General features: G+C 29.6%; 1 long non-coding RNA gene across 7 annotated transcripts; it reads left to right on the top strand.

Annotated features, from left to right (window-relative positions):
- The first annotated feature begins 13,223 nt into the window (after window positions 1-13,223).
- On the top strand, window positions 13,224-16,036 carry LOC124845906 (uncharacterized). Of its 7 annotated transcripts, none has more exons than XR_015784204.1 (6): window positions 13,224-13,702; window positions 14,167-14,221; window positions 14,443-14,467; window positions 14,613-14,738; window positions 14,983-15,446; window positions 15,795-16,036. It is a non-coding gene; the product is annotated as an uncharacterized LOC124845906 (long non-coding RNA). The 7 variants fall into 7 exon arrangements; XR_015784193.1 differs by having other exon boundaries at window positions 14,327-14,467; XR_015784218.1 differs by having other exon boundaries at window positions 14,167-14,467; window positions 14,983-15,149; window positions 15,348-15,446.
- Window positions 16,037-18,183: the final 2,147 nt, after the last annotated feature.

The raw sequence follows: 18,183 nt of genomic DNA, 5'->3' as shown, positions 1-18,183 counted from the left end.
TCGTGTATACTGTTTAACATGGCAGGAGACATTGTATTATTGATATGCATCTTATATACTGAGAATGTATATGTGATACCTAAGGAACTTGATGCTTCAACTTCACATCATTTCCCACTTTTTTAGTTCACACGGGAAGTATAATTTCATATAGTAATCAATAAGTATCTTTGATCATCGATGGACACCACTCTCAATCATCAAACTCTACCAAACACGAAACAAAAGAAAAATAACATACTTCTTTACTATATATGGTCATTAATCTACACATAATTAATGCCGATAGAAGTAACACTTTTTTAGAGTAAATTTATTAAGAACTGTTATATATTGAGATGTCCAAGGTTATCTATTAACCAATGATGTTTTTGGAATTTTGTAAGGAATTTCCTGAGAACTTAAAATTTGAGTGTAGTTAAAGAAAGAAAAAGTAATGGTAAAATTTTACATTAGTTAGAGCTTAACAGTAGTTAATAATTGTTATGTAATGATAGGTAGGATCTCGACTTACTCCATAAATCTGATTTTTAAAATTATATAGTAATTGATGAAAATCTAATACATTCAAAATAATAATCATCATAAAATTAATTAAAAATATACTCATACGAATATTAACAAATAAGTGAGAATATATTAATTCTTTATAAAAACAATTGTTTTATAATAATAAAAAAATAATCATCTTTCTTTAATTAATGTCATCTTAAATAATTTAAATTTAAAAATAAATCCTCTAAATATTTTTTAAAATTTGTCAATACACCTAGAAAGTTTCTAAATATATTATTATTACTCAATCTAATATATATATATATATATATATATATATATATATATATATATATATATATATATATGGTCCAATAAGACCTTTTAAGTTTCTTTCTCATGAAATAATCCAAACATTCATATATTTGGACTATATCCAAATATTATAATTAAATTTTGTCAATTTAACCTGTTGTTATTATATATTATATTGCTATTAACTATAGTATTGTTCAAGTAAGTATTATTTTCATAAAGTTTAATGTTCATGTTGATCTTATAATTCTCTAGAAGTATTCACTCTTTTAAAAACACTTATAAGAAAAGTTATTTTAAGTGCATCCTCTTTTAACAACAAGAGATTTGGTTACATATCATCAAGAAGAACCATCGTACCACTATTAGAATCTCGCCACCATTTACATGTTTGAACTCATTCCAGTTTAAAAAATAATGATATAACACAAAAAGAAAAACATGAAAAAAAATCTAACATTTTTTCTTGGACACACTAATATAAGGTTAATATTAATTTATAAAAAAAAACTATGTGGTTTTTTCTGAAAGTGTTTATGAAAATTTTTATCCTTATCTCAAATTTTATGTCAATTGTGTTATTTTTTTTTCATAAACGAATTCACTTGAGTGGAATTTTCTCTTCGATATCTTAACTCTTAAAATTTATCAATAAAATAATATTTTTAATATAAGTGGCATTTATAAAAATAAATGTATTTAAATTGTTTCCCAAACGAGGAACCTCTTCCATTGTATCCCATAGTTGTAATATACTTTTTCTTTTTTCTTCAATTAGGTTTATTCGATTGTTTGACTCTTTCTTAATTATGTTTACTAGTTTTAGCACAAATTTGAGGTTAAATGTGCAAGGTTTTACGTATTAGCGTGTTTCATGCATATTGTACATCCATCATACTTTTTCCTGAAAAAGTACTAAAATCAAACGAATAATCTTTTTCTTTTTCACTTTTTTTAAGCATTGTAGTTGAAGAAAACAAAACAAATGATAGAACATTCTAGATAAGTGAAAGAATTGGTATGCCTTTACAGTACATTATACATGCCCAACACTGATATATTAGGGAGAGTGACACAGACATATGTGAATTTTATTAGTCGATATATATATATATATATTTGTCTTCATATTTCACATTTTTGTTCACTTATCCTTATTTACACTTATATCCACATAATGTTAACTAAAAAATAAATTTCACAAATCTCACGCATAATATAGTGTCAAGTAATTGAATTTTAATGATAATTACAAATTTATTAAGGTTTTTATTTTTTTTAATATGCAATACATTATTTAAATATAACTCCACGTGAATAAGAATTTGTAACAATATATATTGAATGAATGTGTTCATATATTAATTAGATAAGTCTAATCATACATATTAAACGAATTTATTAATATACTTACTAGACGGGTATTGTAAGACCCATGAAAAATATTTAGATTTAATAAATAGTAGTAATTTTAATTTTTACGGATAAAAATAAAATTAATAAAATTATGGCAAGAAAAGTTAAAATTTATGATATATAATTATAATAATTTCAGAGGAAGGAGTTTAAAATTTTGAGAATTTATTTTAGAAGATTTTAAAAAAAAAGTGAATAGTAAATAGTGAATAGTAAAAAGTGAATAGTAAAAAAAATATAATAATAAAAAAATGAATAGTGTTCAGTAGATAAGGCTTCCTACGGTGCATTGATGAAGCAGATAAGAAGATTTGGTGGTGGAAGATTAAAATATTAATTTTTTAATACTTAAAAAAAAAAACTTAAATAGTGTCAAAATTTTGGCCTATAAATAGCAAGCTTGGGAAATGAAATTTTTGCACCAAGAAGTGGAGAGATTTAGTAGAAAAGAAGAAATTAGGAAGTTTTGGAGTAGGAAGAAATTTTAAAGTGGAAATTCTGGAAGTTTTCTGGGAACAACCTCTGGTCAAGAGAATGATCCCGTAAAAGAGGTAGGGGAGCTAACCTTTCTAAGCTTTTATATTCTGATTTAGTATTGTTTTATTACTATTCATGTCTTGAAATTCTGTGTGAATACTGTTAATGTTTACTGTGCATCTATCTATATTGAATTTATGTGTTAATATTATATGTTGTTATTTTGAATCTGTAAATAAGAAATTTGTTAAAACTAGTTGAGGAACACTTTGGCTAAGGAAAGACTTGGTACTTAAGTTGTCCATTGTGACGCACCTCTCTTTCCTGGAAGTCTACTCGACAAGCTTTTAACTTAAATCTTATTGAACAGGTTATGTACTGTTAAACTATTGTGTAATATATCTCGTTGGAATGAATTCATGTTATTGTGGTAGATACGAAATTATGAATTTTAATTGTGATGATTGTAATTTATTATAATTGAATTTATGCGTCTGAACATGGTATGAGAATTATGGGGAGATTTCGTAATGGTATAGTATGAGTTGAGGAATGTGAGCATGGTATGAGTCTCGTGGAGAGATTCTGTAATGATGTGGTAATTGTGTATATGTTGATGTTGAGGGTCATGAAGTTGGAGGTTATCCTGATACTCTAATAATCATCCAGTCTCAAGTAGAGAAGGATGAATTATGTGGTGAGAGGAGCAGGAGGTCCTGGTCTATGTGCCGGTTTTGGACATAGTGAGGGGACTAACCTTGTGAATGGTATGGAGGGCAGGATGTCCTGGTCTATGTGCCGGTTTTGGACATAGTGAGGGGACTAAGAATGACAACATAAGTGCGGAACCTCCCGTTCATCGCTCATCAACATATCGTCGGGAAGTGCTTATTGGGTATTGTGGTGTTTATTGGGTATTGTGGGACGAGTGTCTAATAGTAATTGTGGTATGATGGTATGAGGGTGTATGACATAATTATTATATGATGTTAGTATCAAAGCAACTATGCATGTTTTATAAATGATTTGTTGCATGTTAGCTCACCCTACTTGTTTGTGTTTAGGTATGTACGATGATCGTATAATTCGTTATACGGGAGTAGATGAAGGAATGTCGTCTGATCCAGTACCAATGAAGAAAGAGATCGAAGAATAAGTTAGAAGAATTCGAGTTATATTTAGGAGTTTATAGTTGAAATCTGAGTTTAAAATATGTATAGAAATATATCAACTATGAATTTTTAAGTGTGAAATTACGGGATGTTACCGTAAATCTAATGTTACAATATATAAATTATGAATTATCCAGTGTGAGATATTGGGATGTTACATTAATGGTATCAGAGCAGTTCGTCCTTAGGATGACCTGCGGGTTGTACGTTTGACCTGCCTTTCAGTGAAGAGGGCTAAGTGACACGATTTGTCATGTGTATTTAAGTTTAAATCGTAGAGTGAGTGCAACCCACTTAAGGTTTTAAGAATAGAAAAACGTCTTGATAAGAGTAATGAGGGTGCACACTCATGACTTTATCAGAGACGAATTTCCTTTCTTAATTCTTAAGGTTTCAGGAGGGAAGAGTTATGGTCTGAGTTTTTTTGTGTGGTGTGCTCTATAGTGGTAGTGAGATACAGATTCAAGGATAACTTGACCTGTATACCTTTATTAGATTTAAGCAAAACCTTCTAAGACAAGTTTTTTCTTTTTCTCGAAGATGGGTAGATGCGGTATGCTAGAGCTTAGAAGTCAAAACATCAGAGTTTTGGTCTTGAAGTATAGAACCGTCGTTTTTACTTGGAAGTGTTTCAAGAACCGAGCAAGAGGATTAGATATCAATGGTTGTACAATAAGAGTTGAGTTCAAAGGTTTAAATGAGAGGAGTTTTGGGTAAACATTAGTGTGGCAAGGTTTGAGAAATCAACTTAATTCTTCATATAAGTGATGCTTGAAGATTGGAAGAAAGAAAATGGTGGAAGATTTGAAGGGATAGGAATACTGAAGTAGATTAAGGATAAATCAAATATTAGACGAAGAAGAGTAGAGGAGAAGTTGTATAAGGCATAAAGCTGATTGAGAGAAAGTTTAATAGGAGGAGAAAGTTATAAGTTAAGAGAACACGATGTCTTTAGAGAAGAATGGAGTATTGAAAGGATTCTAAGCTAAATGGATGATTAAAAGGAGATGGTTAGATTTTTTTTCAGTAAATGTATTGGAGATAAGATTTGAGAGTATGTGATTTTGGTATGATGAGCAGTGGAGAAAATCCAGGTACGAAAATTTTGGCTTTCGGCCTATGCAAATTTTTGGTATTTTATGAGAGGATTAAAGGGTCATGATTTATGGTTTAATGGTTGTAAATCTTATTGATTTTGGAATATTAAAGTTAGTAGAGGTAGTGTAGGTTGAATTAATATTATTATGAACATGGCAAGATAAGGAAGAAGAAGAGTTTGGAAATAGATAAAAAGAAGGGTTACAAAACTGATGTGATTAGGGAATTTGGAATAATTAAGAAGTTGTAGGTTGTGTTAGAGTAGTTTTCATCAGGTATAGTTATATGGTAATATTCAAACCTTAATGGTGATGTAAAGGATGGGTAAAGATTTATATATCTCACCTTGATCTCTGGCCAGTGATGCGTGTGTGAGTAAACTTGTTTATACTTACTTTTAGTTCGCATAAGATAAAAATTTGAGATTTGGTTAACACTAAATATCCTTGGGATATGGTTTTGATCTCAGGAAGCACGTTATAATTGAGGTTGCGTTGTGGTTAATGGCCCTGATAAACTCACTAGATGAGAGGTGGGAGTTGCCCTGATAAGCTTTTGAGTGGTGGGAATTACCCTAATAATCTCTCTAGTTTAGTGGTGGGAAGTAACATGCTTAAATGATTCGGAAGTGTACTTTCATGGAGAAGCTCTTGAATAGAGTGATGGGAAGGGACACGATTTAATACTTGTCAATGAAACTATTGAATAAAGTGGTGGGAAGGGATACTTGGCACCATGGTTTTGTGCTATGACATGTTTTGATGACCCATAAATTCTTTATATCTATGGGAGTTATTGCAAGTATTAGACGATTAATTAGTATAACCATTAAACTATACTTTAATGTCATAAGATGGATTTAACTTATGTGGCATAAGTGGTTTATTTAAATGAGTAGGTGTAGTACTGATAAGGTATGATAGTTGGAAGTTAGTTAGTTTTAAATTCGGCCTTATTGAGATAAAAATAAGTGGTTTCAGACTTTATAATATTGTTGATTGAGTGATCTGCTGAGTCTTATCAGATATACACAATTGTTAGGTACTGGGTTACAGACAACATTAAGTTTGTGGATTCATATTAGGATAGGATGTGGGAAGGTATTTTGAGGACAAGGTTTATATTCCTAAGGTTTAGAGTTTATAAGTTAATTCTTAAAGAATGATTTAAGTTAGGCTAGTAATGTTTGCTAGGAAAATAATTAGATGAAGATTGAAGTAATTTGGAGTATAATCTTGAAAAAAGCTTGATTATTCTAGTTTTGTTAAGTATTTTAGAAGTGTTTATCAGGGAAAGAAAATAGTGGTTCAACATTTAGTGTGGGTTAAATAAAGGATCAGGATAAGTATTTTAGGGATATCTGACCAATGCAAGTGAAGGATAGACATTGTAGTCTAGGGTATGATCGAAAGGATGGTTTGGTCATGTTTCAATATGTTTTTTTAAAAAGTTTATCGTCTTCAAGAATTGTTAGTTTATTGTTGAACATTAAGTGTAGTTAAGGGTGAAGGTAATATTACCGAGAATCAAATAAGTTCATCAAGGACAAATGAAGGAAATGATGCATGATCTTAAGTATGGAAGGGTTTCTACGGATATTATAAAACATACTCAATATAGGTATTATTTTTGGACAAGTTCTTGTTAAGTGGGTATAGAAAAGAAAACATAAGGATGAATTGTTTAGTAATAGTGTTTTGGACTTCGTGTAATCATTAGAGTAATTATAAATTTTACGGAGAATAGAAGTAGAGGGTAAGGTGGAGCAATCTAGTATAATTTTTGGTAGACATAGTGGCTTTTGGAGGTGTACGATTTCTATAAGTAGAAACTGTGTTGAGAAAATAGAATGGAAAGTTGTTACGGAAAAAGAATGATTCTTAAAGTTTTGCAGGGTCATGAAAGTCTTAAATAAGGATCTATAAGGGGAATCACTTTCTGGTTATAGTGGGTATGAAAAGTTTTCTGGAATCTTGTGATTAATAGTTTATGAGTAATGAGTTCTTTTAAAACATTAATGGATTATTTTGAGACTAGTAAGGTATGTTTAATGGTGGTTTTGATGGGGCTAAAAGTGACAAGTAAGAGTGTTCTAAAGGTTTATGATTTTAATTTTTTCGTGAGTAGATTTCAATTTGAGATGCTAGAAATTTTATGCATAAAATAAGTAGAAAAATGATTTAGGTTATGAGTGTGAGACTTTTCTAGTGGAATGCGTGCAAATGAGTATTAAAATAAAATTTTTGTTGTCGAAAATTTTTTATATACTATTGGTTTTGTTTTAGACAATGTTTTTATAAAATGTGCATTTTCTTAAGGCTGTGTACATTTAGTATGTTCATACATAGTTATATGTTGCAATTATAAATGTGAAAAAAAAAAAGAAAAAAGAAAAGAAAATTTTCAAACATTCATTCTGTTTAGAGGATGATTTTGAATATTGGATCCTCAATACTGTGGGATTATGAAACGGATGTTGTGATGGTTGATAGTATATGATATTTGATAAGTAAAATTGGATGTTATCTTTAAGAGGTATAAATAGTCTAAGACATGCGTGTTGTGGTTGAAAATAGAGATTTCAAGGGACAAATATGTGAGATTGAGGTTATTTAAGTAATCTAGTTTCCTAAATTTGTTTTGGTTTCGAAGTTTAAAAAAAAAAATTGATCTAGAACCAAGGGTAGTTCATTAGAGATTAGAGTACAAAGTTGGAAGTTTGTAAATTGAAGGTTTTGAGTGATAAGTGATTATTTGTCATAAGTTATTACTATGACTTGTTAGGTTGCAGAAATCAGGTGTGGAAGCTAATGGTTGATTATTTTGGTGTTGTTTTTAGGTGATGAGATTTTGAATTAGAAAAATTTTGCAAAAGGAGGAGATTTGGAGTCTATTGTTAAGTTAGTTATGACTTAGGAATCTTAGTAGGTAGAAGTCGTGTGTTGATCTTGGGAAAAGACCGTTAGAGTTTGTAGTTGGATAATGTTTTCTTGTGGGTGAGTTCAACCACGGATTGGGGGGACCTATTCACTTGAGGAAATTTTCTCTTAAGTACATTAGTCAACCTTCATTTAGTTTTTAAAGTTACTTAACTAAGAAAGTATGTGTTGGATCTTTCTCACATTTTAGAAGTAGATGCGACTACAAACAGAGAAGATATCTCATTAGAAGGGCAACCCATAAGTATAGAAAACTATCAAACAAAACGACTTAGATGAAAGATCATCAACTTAGTTTAGGAAATTAGAATGAGTGAATTTACAAGGAAACTAGAAGATAAGGTGAAATAATTTATGTTGAATTTTCGAGGTCGAAAATTTTTGTTGTAGGGGAGAATGTAAGACCCATGAAAAATATTTAGATTTAATAAATAGTAGTAATTTTAATTTTTACGGATAAAAATAAAATTAATAAAATTATGGCAAGAAAAGTTAAAATTTATGATATATAATTATAATAATTTCAGAGGAAGGAGTTTAAAATTTTGAGAATTTATTTTAGAAGATTTTGAAAAAAAGTGAATAGTAAATAGTGAATAGTAAAAAGTGAATAGTAAAAAAAATATAATAATAAAAAAAATGAATAGTGTTCAGTAGATAAGGCTTCCTACGGTGCATTGATGAAGCAGATAAGAAGATTTGGTGGTGGAAGATTAAAATATTAATTTTTGAATAGTTAAAAAACAAAAAAAAAACAAAAAAAACTTAAATAGTGTCAAAATTTTGGCCTATAAATAGCAAGCTTGGGAAATGAAATTTTTGCACCAAGAAGTGGAGAGATTTAGTAGAAAAGAATAAATTAGGAAGTTTTGGAGTAGGAAGAAATTTTAGAGTGGAAATTCTGGAAGTTTTCTAGGAACAACCTCTTTGGTCAAGAGAATGATCCCATAAAAGAGGTAGGGGAGCTAACCTTTCTAAGCTTTTATATTCTGATTTAGTATTGTTTTATTACTATTCATGTCTTGAAATTCTGTGTGAATACTGTTAATGTTTACTGTGCATCTATCTATATTGAATTTATGTGTTAATATTATATGCTGTTATTTTGAATTTGTAAATAAGAAATTTGTTAAAACTAGTTGAGGAACACTTTGGCTAAGGAAAGACTTGGTACTTAAGTTGTCCATTGTGACGCACCTCTCTTTCCTGGAAGTCTACTCGACAAGCTTTTAACTTAAATCTTATTGAACAGGTTATGTACTGTTAAACTATTGTGTAATATATCTCGTTGGAATGAATTCATGTTATTGTGATAGATACGAAATTATGAATTTTAATTGTGATGATTGTAATTTATTATAATTGAATTTATGCGTCTGAACATGGTATGAGAATTATGGGGAGATTTCGTAATGGTATAGTATGAGTTGAGGAATGTGAGCATGGTATGAGTCTCGTGGAGAGATTCTGTAATGATGTGGTAATTGTGTATATGTTGATGTTGAGGGTCATGAAGTTGGAGGTTATCCTGATAGTCTAATAATCATCCAGTCTCAAGTAGAGAAGGATGAATTATGTGGTGAGAGGAGCAGGAGGTCCTGGTCTATGTGCCGGTTTTGGACATAGTGAGGGGACTAACCTTGTGAATGGTATGGAGGGCAGGATGTCCTGGTCTATGTGCCGGTTTTGGACATAGTGAGGGGACTAAGAATGACAACATAAGTGTGGAACCTCCCGTTGATCGCTCATCAACATATCGTCGGGATAAGTGCTTATTGGGTATTGTGGTGTTTATTGGGTATTGTGGGACGAGTGTCTAATAGTAATTGTGGTATGATGGTATGAGGGTGTATGACATAATTATTATATGATGTTAGTATCAAAGCAACTATGCATGTTTTATAAATGATTTGTTGTATGTTAGCTCACCCTATTTGTTTGTGTTTGGGTATGTACGATGATCATATAATTCGTTATACGGGAGTAGATGAAGGAATGTCGTCTGATCCAGTACCAATGAAGAAAGAGATCGAAGAATAAGTTAGAAGAATTCGAGTTATATTTAGGAGTTTATAGTTAAAATCTGAGTTTAAAATATGTATAGACATATATCAACTATGAATTTTTAAGTGTGAGATTACGGGATGTTACCGTAAATCTAATGTTACAATATATAAATTATGAATTATCCAGTGTGAGATATTGGGATGTTACAGGTCTAACAATATAAACTCATTTTTATTTTAAGAGAATATACTCTACATACTTCTATATATTTTATATTTTTATCAAGCCTACTCTATTTTTGCACATATTTTATCTTTTGAATTTTTACAAAATCTATTATTTATATTTTTACAGATATATTAATTTTATAAACTTATAAATAATTTTTAGATTATTTTTATTCAAAGCTTAATTATAAATTTAAAAGTGTTTATTATTTTGTCATCAATTTTTAAATCTCTTTTAATAAATACATAGACAAACATCAAGTGTGTATCTGCACATTTAAAACAAGCTCTGATAAAAAGAAAAGTGTTGAAAGTCCAACAAAGTAAGGCTAATTTAGAGTACATGACTGCAAATTTCACCTTGTTAATTGATTTTGAGGGTTGAGTTAGACTTAAGTCTACTTCTTAAAAAAATATTTTAAATTTTAAAGAAAAATATATATGTATGAGAAAATAAAATATTGTATAACAAAATAATAATTCTCAAATAAAATAAAGAAATAAAAATTGATAACTTTCTTATGTCTTGATTTTGGCTCAAATATTTATTCAAGTTTTTTACTTTATCTCAACTTAAAGACTCTCATCAAGTATTTAGAATATCTTGAGTCAAAGTGAAAAACTTGAACGGAAAGTTAAGATAAAAGTAAGAGATCATAAGATTATTAATTCTTATTTCTCTATTATATATATATATATATATATATATATATATATATATATATATATAATTTAAAAAGAAATAGATATTCTCTGCCAAAATGAAAAGTTACACTTATAGTTGTTATAGGTTTATTTTGACTTTAACTTAAAACTAAGTCCACTAGGTAAAAGATTTAGCAATATTTACACACGGGTATAACATTTTAATATTATTTCATAACAGACACATTTTAATTTCTTATAAATACAACAGTTAAATAAATCATGTGAATAGTTGATTTGGTCTTATTTTTTTTATTTTAAATTTTTGTATTACTATTTTATTTTCAAATGTAGGTCAGCATAAAAATAACAATTAGGAGTTTTCTTTTGCTATATTTGTTTTATATCGAATTTCAAAATATTAAATTCTGCATTTAAATAATAAATAAATTTAAAACACTTATATTTTATTGTGTGTTATCTTCTCTCTTATTCTTTCTCCGGATTCCTTTTTTAACTAGTAAAATTGTAAAATAAATGTTCATTTTATATAACTAAAATTTATAATAAATAAATATTTTAATATATATGTACAAATTATATTATAATTAAAATTTATACTAATATTTATTTTTACATATGAACTATTTTATATTTATGATAAATAATTTATATTGTGATTTGAGTGTAGTTTAAGTATTGATAATTTAAAAAAATAACTAATGAAATTCAATTTAAAATAAAAGTAAATTATACGGAAAGAGATAGAAGATATTAAAATACTAAAAAATACTTTTGTTAAAATATTCTTGTTAAAATATTTTATTTTAATTTATATGGACAACAGACAAATTGTGTAAATTAATTCTCATGAGTGTGTCAAGGCTTGGGCCTCTGTTCATTTTCCAAGGCCCGGATCTGGGCTCGTCCTTGTTACTAAAAATTAATTATAGGCTATTTCTTCCGCTCCTCCATGCTTTCTCCTTCAACCCCATAGTTCAAAGTAAATGACCTAAATAACCTAGCTGTCGCACCTCCATGACTTAGCAATCGCACCTCCATATATAGCTTGTGTATATCCATTGTCGAAAGCGACACTTCCAATGGTGGAATCCATAATATATTCTGGGATTTTTAACATATGAAAAGAGAGAAAGATGACTATCATATTTACATTTTTAATTTTTGATAATTTTTAAATTGAAAGTATTTAGGTCATTTACTTGAACTATCAGGTATAAGAAGAAAATATAAAGGTAGAAGAATAAATAACCTTAATTATAACATCTTCTCCTTATTCTTAAGGCTCTTTCTTTGTACAGACATTTTCTTCCTCACTTCGTAAATTTCCTCCTACACTTCTGTATAAGAAATTGCCCTCTTTAAATTGTATAACCTGGAATTTATTTTCTATTATGTAATTTGGAACAACTTTTGAATTTTACAATTTTACAATTCAAATAATTTATCAAAATAACTTTTACATCATAAAATCTGAAAGTAAAAAAAAACATTGGTCTATGTTAATATTTTTTAATTATCTTCATGTTCTAAATTTTATTTTTTACTTTTAAACTATATATTATTAAATACAAACTTAGTTTTATAAGCCAAATTTATAGCCTTAAGTTAAATTTAAAATTCATTTACATATAAAATAGAATTGAGTTTAAAATTCATTTCTTATCAAATTAAATAATTAAAAAAAATCTCTCAATTTATACAGTTTAAAAAGTAAAATTTAGAAAAATTAATTTCAAATTACGTAATCTAGATCTGACAAAAACATTTTTTTTTATGTGTAGATAAGGTGGAAAATTTATGGAGATGCAGAAAAATGTTACTTCATACATCTTCATGATTTTCACATACACCCATAAAATATAAAGAAGATATTAAAATAATTTTAAGTAAAATTTAAAAACCAAACTGTGCTCATTCAGTATTCCTACAATTGAGTATCACACTTTGCCAAAATAAATTATGTCCATATTTTTCAAAAATAATTACTGATAATTACTAATGCTAATTGAATTATTTTTCTTGTATACTCATTTTTCATTTCTTTGTTAAATATTTGAATAATTAATAAAAAAAAGTACAACTGTTTAACTTTATAAGATAATGATGCTTGAAATTATTCTATCTTAAACTAAAAGGGTTTAATTTTAGAACATGAAGCTATACTAATCCATATAGTTGGGTGTGACAACTCAATTATTAATAAATTAAATTAAGCAATAATGTATAACGTTGGTGATTGGTGTATACAGTCTTCACGTGTTATAAAAACTATAAATTGAATTCCTTTCACTATAAAATAATATATTTTAGGGAGGGTTCTTTTCCGGCGGTTTTGTAAACCCCAAATAATTTTTGGCGGTTATTACATAAACCGCCGTAACATTTTTTTTTTTTAAATTTTCTTCTGCCTTCATTTTTGTCCCCAAACCCTAAATCGCTCTCTCCTCTCCCTGCTGCCTTCGTTTTTCCCAAGCCTCTCCCCGCACCATCTTATTGACTTCATTTTAATAACATTTCTTTTCCTCTGCTCTCTCGAACCTTCTTGATGGAAGACGTGGAGAAGCCCGAGTGGATCGAATCAAACACAGTTTGGAAAAGGAAGATTCAACTGTTGAATCGGTGAAACAGTGCCAAAATGAGGATGTAATCGGTGGATTCAGTGGAGAAGATTGTAGCGAGCATGAATCAAGTCGCAAAATGTGATTTGGTGATGTGAATCACGACGATGAGGGCTCTGTGAGAGTGATGAGGTGAGGAGATTCGTGAGCTCGAGAAGAAGCTAGGGTTAGGTTGTTGGACCCGTGAAAAATCAAATCGTTGCCGCTGCGTGGCCGAGCCATCGTTCCATAACCATCATTACGTCTTCTCACCTCCTACAAACTTTTAGGTTTGTGCTAATGTTTGCAATTCATTGTTTTGGGTACTGTTTGAGGTTTAAGCAGTTTGAAAGTTTTGATCTTTAAGCTACTTGTTTTGATATGTTTCCTCTAGAGTGAACACACAACAAATCATGAAACTAAAGTTTTGATATGAAAATTTCAGAAGATCCTGCTTTCATGTGTTTTCAGATGAATCTTTCATTTGATGGAGATTAATTGAAATACCATTAATGAACCCCAAAGATTAAGTTTGAAATATTCGTATTTCATGCTTGCATACCATCTTTGCGTCGAAATGCATATGATCTCATTTAATGTAATTTGATCACTATACTTCAAACTCACTTTCAGCTTATCCTGCGGACTTCGTAAGTCATTCTTGTGAAAATATAGATGATAACTAATGTTACAGAGTATGAAGCAATTGCAAAGGAAAAACTGACAAAGATGGTTTATGACTACTATGCATCAGGGGCAGAGGATCAGTGGACTTTGGAAGAGAATCAAAATGCATTCGCAAGGATTCTGTAATCTTCTTATCTCTGGAACCATGAACTCTATGTATCTGTTTTGTCCTTTAGAAACTTGCTTTTCATCAAAATCTAAGTTGAACTTTCTTTTGATTACTGAAGATGCTCATCAAGATTCCCGTGTTATGAGATTGCAACTTTGCTTCCTTCAATTATTTTTCACCTTTTTCTCATTCTGAAGCTCTGTTCTTATTATCTATTTGGTTCACATCAAGCAGATTCCGGCCACGTATTCTTGTTGATGTAAGCAGGATAGACGTTTCATGACCAATTCTTTATTTTATATATATATATATATATATATATATATATATATATTCAATGTTTTAATTGAGAAAAAGGTTTTTACAGGGACTTACATCTTATCTTTTTTTTGGACTCTTTGCAGCTATTGAATGGGTGAAGGGAAAATAAATGGGGAAAGCAAATGGAGGAAGGAGAAAGTTTTGTCAATAAAAACACCTGACTTGTAGCTTTCAAAAAGTGAAAAAGTCTTGATGTCTAAAAGTTCCACGTTAGTATCATTAATTAAGTTCCACGTTATTTCTAAAAGTTTTATCAATAATATATATTTTAACAATATATATAATTAAGTTCCACGTTAGTATCATTAACTAAACTTTAATTTTTATTTATTTAGAGGCTAACATGATGCTTCACTTAATAATATAATACTAAAAGTAATGTTTGAATATTTATGTGTACTCTGTATACTGCTATACTTATGCCTGGTATAATATGCATTATTTTTTTTATAGATATTACTACACGAAAAGGACTCGAGTGCCAAAGAAGTAGATGGGAATGTTATGCCCCTATTGTTATATTTGGCTCATGAGAAGAGACCTCAAGTTGCACATAACTTCAAAGCTGGAGCCATGAATTCATTGGTATTGTATATACCTTTCATGCGTTAACATTTATGGTAAGGTTTGTGCATGATGCTGTGAAATTAATCATTGGTTGTATTATGTGTTCTTGGTCCTAAATGCATATAAGAGTGTCATCAATGATTAGCAACGGGGAAATTATCCTTAATGTAGATTGTGACATGTGCATGCCTTTGTTGGATGGCTTTGTCTTCTGCTGATGGTTCAAAAGAGTGCTTCCTATGATTTTGTAGTTGGTGGCCAAAAGGGTTGGAGTGTTCCCAATGATCCCAGTTTCAATCCTTTCAATCAATGGGCAGAAAAGAGCCGTTTTCAAGTTGGAGACTCCCTTGGTGAGCTTTCTTCATTCAATCTATGCTTCCTATTTACACAGTTTAACCAGTTTAACGTTTCACTTTAGATCATCTAATTGATATACTTCTACTTTGACTTGGTTAACGATTCTTATATTCTTTTGTCTCAAATCAACCTTTTCAATATATATATAACTTTCATAATCTGATATACATTGCCAAAATCAGTTTACAAAACCAGTATTGCTTTTCACACATTCACACAAGTATTGTTCTCACAACTTGAAAGATTTAAAGCCCTGAGTATAATTATATATTTCTATCTTTCTCAGCAAAATCTCACCATCAACACTAGTTATTAAACTTTTAAATATATGGCTATTGTAGTGTTCAACTACCAATCTGGCCAAGACTCAGTGTTGTATGCAAGAGTGAAGACTATGTGAGCTGCAACACCGATTCACCTTAGGCAAAATTCTCTTATGGCTACACAGTCTTTAAGCTAGACAAATCAGGGCCTCACTTTTTCATAAGTGGAAGCAAAGACAACTGCCTGAAAAATGAGAAGTTAACAGTGATTGTGCTTGCTGAAAGGAACAAAAACAACAACCAAAGCACCGTAAAATGAAAAATAAACCTCTACTAAATAACAGTTTTTTTTTAGTGATAGCTTTACTCTTTTTTGTCATTGTCATTAATTTTCTACATTTTTGTGATTGTGTTTGTTAGTAATAAAACACCCCTCAAGTTAGGATTTTAGCGATTAAAGGAAGATAGTTGATAATCGTATTGCTCTAATATTATTAAAAACCTTGATGACTTCAATATATAATTCCAGGCTGTTAATATGGCTGCAAGGAAGCTTACTATCAACCAACAATGTGTAAGAAAACTTGAACCCTCACCAGTACCGGCGGTTTTTACAAAACCCCTGCTAGTACCGGCGGTTTTACAAAACCCCCGCTAGTACCGGCGGTTTTGACAAAACCCCCGCTAGTACCGGCGGTTTTCGCAAAACCCCCGCTACTACCGGCGGTTTTCGCAAAACCCCCGCTACTACCGGCGGTTTTCACAAAACCCCCGCTAGTACCGGCGGTTTTCTCAAAACCGCCGGTAATTACTTAGCGACGCAGCTTTTTCCAGCACTTTTCCTAACCGCGGGTAACCTATTTTTCGGGGGTTAAAACCGCCGAAAATGGAAAAAATAACCCCCGGTAAAAATGTAGATTTTTGTAGTGTTTTGAGATCTTTAATATTTGATATGTAATTTATCTACGCCTACAAAGTGAAACTAAGTCGACCAAAGATTTTAATAGGTTTAGACTTAACATTTATTAAAAAAAAGTGGAAATCTAATCTATTTATTGTGAATTAAAATATAAAAAATTTAATATATTCAAAACTAAAAGTGATAATCAACCAGAAACAAGAAAATCACAATAATATTAATAAAACTGTAAGAGTGTAGTAGCGGAAAAAAGTATTCAAGTTTAAAATTCAAAATAAGAATATATTCATTACATTTTTTTTTAGATTTTCATTCTATTAAAATGTTTTACCAACTATATAAAAAGCTTATTTTAACAACAACTTTTTTATCATTATTATTAAAAGGGTTAAATATGTTTTTTGTTCCTAAACTATTGGTCGTTTCTGGTTTTCGTTCCTCTTTCAAAGTAAGGTACAATTTGATCCTCATTCTTTTCGAAACGTTCGTTTTAGTCCTCAGAATTTTGGTTTTAGTCCTCATTTGTTGCTAAATGAGGACCAAATTTTTAAACAGTGTTTAGTTTTCGAGGACTAAAACGAACGTTTCGAAAAGAATGAGGACCAAATTGTACCTTACTTTGAAAGAGGGACGAAAACCAGAAACGGCCAGAAACAGCCAATAGTTTAGGGACTAAAAACATATTTAACCTTTATTAAAATCATTATATAATCGTTATTATATAATGAAGTAGGAATTCTTAAATGATCATCTTTAAAAGGTGTTCCTAATTTTATATTTTTGTAAGAATAATATTTTTAAGGTTATTATTATTCCTTACTTTATATTAATTCAAACTTTATTTTACTTGGAGAGATTATTTTGTTGTGGATGTGAATTAAATTTTTTTTGTTTGTCATGATTTTTTTTTATTGATTTTCTTATATTATTTGTAAATACCTAGAAATTAACAATTTAGAAATTAGAAATTGATATTCTAAAAGTAATAATGGTTTAAAATTAATGAGATTTAATTATTTTAATATTAAAAGGTTTTAATATAAATAGTTTTGTTATGAATTTTGTTATTTTAAAACACATCATCTCTAGAGTTCTTTAACTTCTTTCTAAGAGTTATTCATGCTCGTCTGATTGAATAACAAAGAACATAAGATTGATTCTTGCGACGAGCTCTTCAATTTGGACCAATCAGTTTCTTTGCTCGTGTAAGTTGAGTTCCAGTCATTTTTCTTGGTCTTTTTCTATTATTTATTGTATGTGATCCTTCTTTCACTTACATACGTCTTTTTAGGCATTTATATGAGTCTATGTTGATCAATGGTTGATCAGTGATCATAATTATATGTCTTGATTGTTCTTGTGATGTTCTTGTGTGTAGATGAAACATCCTATAAGTTGGAAGGAGTTCCACTAGTTAGAGTCTTGTGAGCGATTGGTCAGGTAAGGGAAGCTAATTGCATTGTTTTTAAGTTATAAATACTGATGAGTGCATATTTATGTCCACATTTATGCTTTAAAATTCAAATTTGTAATGAGATAATATTGCTT

The sequence above is a fragment of the Vigna umbellata genome, chromosome 1 (assembly GCF_029865625.1).
Source record: "Vigna umbellata cultivar VRB3 chromosome 1, Vumbellata_1.0, whole genome shotgun sequence".
In the NCBI taxonomy this organism is placed as follows: Eukaryota; Viridiplantae; Streptophyta; class Magnoliopsida; order Fabales; family Fabaceae; genus Vigna; species Vigna umbellata.
This window is presented reverse-complemented; position numbering and strand designations above follow the sequence as displayed.